Raw genomic sequence first — 3,348 nt, forward strand, 5'->3', positions numbered from 1 at the left:
CAACCTTGGGCAGGCCTCCTGAAGCCTGTGTGCAAATTTCCCCTGGATGCACGGTAGGAATAGAATTAAGAAACCCTCGGCCGCCAGGGCAGAAGCCCTGTCGCTCTTAGACCACTCAGTGTCTTCTGTGCTAGAACCTTGTAGCGCCGTACTTCTGATTCCATTAAAAATGTCTCAGTGGTGGCATTAAAATGAAGCCACGCACAGGTTGTCTCAAGAAAACAAGCGCCGCGTCCCTGGGTGGGCTCGAACCACCAACCTTTCGGTTAACAGCCGAACGCGCTAACCGATTGCGCCACAGAGACTCAGCTACCAAAGCTGCCCTGTGCTACGTACAGATTCTCGCGGCCACGCCTCTCTGGCTGCCCCAGGCGTCACCGCGCGGGCCCAGGAGGAGCGAGCGCACGCGGGAGGGGCACCCGGGCAGCCGGGCTGCAGGGAGGGCGCCCGCTCGGCTCCGTGTCAGCGCCGGTGCTGCCTTGCGGGGTGACGGTGGCACGCCCGCCTGGGAAGGAGGCGAAGTCGCCAAACCAAATGCGACAGATCCTGCGAGAGGACAGTGAGTGCTGTGTCGGCCGAGGGGCCGCAGCCACGGCCGCGGGGCCAGACTTCAGAGAGGCTTCTCCGCTGTGCGCGCGCGCTTGCATGTGTGCGCACGTGTGTGTGAGTGTGCACGCGTGTGCGTGTGTGCGTGCTTGTGCGATTGTCCCTCCCCTGGGACATTTTTGTCCCTAACCACCCCCCGTAACTTTTCCCTACCACGGACGTAGTGTGTCCGTGAACTTGCCGTCTGTCTGTCTGTGTCTGGTACATAAAACACTAAGATTTTTTCACCTCCAAAGAACCAGTGTCCCCGTTTGGGGGTGGTGGGGCTGTGGCCTCTGTGGAGGACGCCGGCTTAGGGAACATCAGAAAGGGCGTTATGGAGGGAGTGGCCATTTAAGGTAGGCCTTTCCGTTTGACACGGTCCCCGAAGGCCCCTCGTCCCCGACTTCTGGACTGACCTGCGGACACCCAGGGTGCCAAGTACCTGGGGGCAGGAGCGCTCCCCCGAGCCCGTGGGAGGGGAGCCGCTGCCGGGGGCAGTGTCACTGCGGTTCGCTGGGACCCCTCCTGTCCTCTCGCCCCGCAGGAGGGGGAATGCACTCGGCGCAGTGAATGGCCCTGGCCCGGTGTGTGCTGCGCTTCCAGTCAGGGCGACCTGCGAGGGGCCCTCCTCCTGCTGCCCTCACACCTTTTCCACTCCCCCTCCTCCTGGTTCATTTTAAACGTGTTTTTTAAAACTCCACAGTTCAGTGTCATTAAGGACATTCACCTTGCGTGCAACCTTCACCACCATCCACCTCCAGAACTCTTCCATCTTCCCAAATTGAAACTCTGTCCCCGTTAAACACCGACCTCCCCATGTCCCTGCTCCCCAGCCTCCACCATGCGCTTCCTGTCTCCATGAATTGGACCACCCTAGGTGTTTCATGTAAGCGGGATCACACAGTATTTGGCCCGTGACTCTCTTGCTCCACTGAGCATGATGTCTTCAAGGTTCATCCATGTGTTAGCCTGTGTCAGAATTTCCTTCCTTTTTAAGGCTGAATCATACTCCACTTTGTGTCTAGACCACATTTTCTTTATCCATTCAGCTGCCCATGGACACTGGGGGGGGCGGGGTGCATCCACCTTTTCGGTTGTTGTGAATAATGCTGCAGTGAATATGGGGTGCAGATATCTCTTTAAGGCCTTTCTATTCTTTTGGGTACAGAGGCAGAAACACAAATGACAGAACACATGGTAATTCTTTTAATTTTTTGAGGAACCACCATACCATTTTCCATAGCAGCTACACCGGTTCACATTCCCACCAACAGTGCACAAGGGTTTCTATTTCTCCACATCCTTGCCAGCACTTGTTATTTCCTTTCTTCTTCCCTTTCTCTCTCTCTTTCTCTGCCATTCTCATCAGCATGAAGTATTATCTCCTTGTGCTCTTGAAAAGCATTTCCCTAATGATCAGTGACATGGAGCATCTTTGTCTCTGGGTTCTGCAAACCTTCCTCTCCGGGCTTCCTCCTAGCCTCCAGGGAGGAGAAAGCTGAGAGTGCCCGCCAGCTTCTGATGAAGGGTGGAGGCTAATGGGGTCCTGCAGAGTTGCACCTGTGCTGCGAGGGGAGGAGTCCGCTGAGGAGGACCATCTAAGTACCTTGTCATGAGGTACTTGTTGGTCTGTGCTGGGGAACATTTGGAGCTGGTTATGTTTATCCCGGATCTGTAGGGATATTTATGTATGGTGCTCACAAGTGCCCCTGTGGGGAAGAGGAATTGATGACCTTCACCTTGGAAATAGTGGAACGGGTACTATTTTCCAAACTGCATTTTAAAAAGTTAACTTAAAATTATGCTAATTTAATGGAATTTTCCATTTGCATTTTTCTTCTTAAGAACTGTGGGAATTTCTTATTTAAGTGTTTAAACGATGATCTCTTTTTTTTCTGTGTGATTCCTCTTAAAAACACAATGAGATCTTTCGGATGTATAATATAAGAGAGAGAACTTTCTTTTTCTATAACTCCATTCAATTTCTGGTTTGATCCCCTGTTCTTCTGATGCCAAAAAGAGAATCTCAGTCAATCCAGGATTCCCTCTGTCCCATTTCCTGGAGTATTTCCAAGTGCTGAGGCTTCGGAGGGTGGTCACTCACCTGATCCTTGAGTCACATATGCACACAGGTTGGTGAAGAGGCAGTTTTGCTCCCATATTGCAGGTCCCATGGCTCTCCCGTGCTCCCACTGAGGGAAAGGACTCTCTGTGGAATTGGCTTTGTTGCGTCAGCCATTTTGCAGTCATTCCTGGCACGGTCCCCTGTTATGGACTGATGTTTGTGTCCCCCCAAATCCACATGTTGAAGTCTAATCTCCAGTGTGATGGTGTTGGGAGGTATTCGGATGGAGCCCTCACAAATGGTATTAGTGTCCTTTTAAGAAGACGCCAGAGAGCTAGCTCTCTCTCTTAACACCATGTGAGTACACAATGAGAGGTCAGCAGTCTGCAGCCCAGACCCCAGCCTTCCAGCCTCCAAAATGGTGAGAAATAAATGTCTATTGTTTATAAGCCACACAGTCTGTGGTACTTTGTTACAGCAGCCTGAACTGAGTAGTCTAGGACTCCAGATTTCTTTGTTGTTATCAACCCGCCCTGCACTCCCCCTTGCTCCAGCCCCGGACTGTGGGAGTTTCACATGATGTGATGTGTTAGAGGCAGTGCGAGGAAGGAAGAAAAGGAAATAACCACTAAGTATGCTTGTGATGCCTCAAGTCTCATTGGAAAGTCTAAGGGTGTCCTTTCAGTCATTCTTGT

The 3,348-nt window shown here is 52.1% G+C and overlaps 1 non-coding gene across 1 annotated transcript; it reads right to left on the reverse strand.

Moving 5' to 3' along the window:
* Positions 1 to 231: 231 nt before the first annotated feature.
* On the reverse strand, positions 232 to 305 carry TRNAN-GUU (transfer RNA asparagine (anticodon GUU)). Its single transcript has one exon. It is a non-coding gene; the product is annotated as a tRNA-Asn (tRNA).
* Between the last annotated feature and the right edge of the window lie 3,043 nt (positions 306 to 3,348).

This window comes from Rhinolophus ferrumequinum, chromosome 4, assembly GCF_004115265.2.
Source record: "Rhinolophus ferrumequinum isolate MPI-CBG mRhiFer1 chromosome 4, mRhiFer1_v1.p, whole genome shotgun sequence".
In the NCBI taxonomy this organism is placed as follows: Eukaryota; Metazoa; Chordata; class Mammalia; order Chiroptera; family Rhinolophidae; genus Rhinolophus; species Rhinolophus ferrumequinum.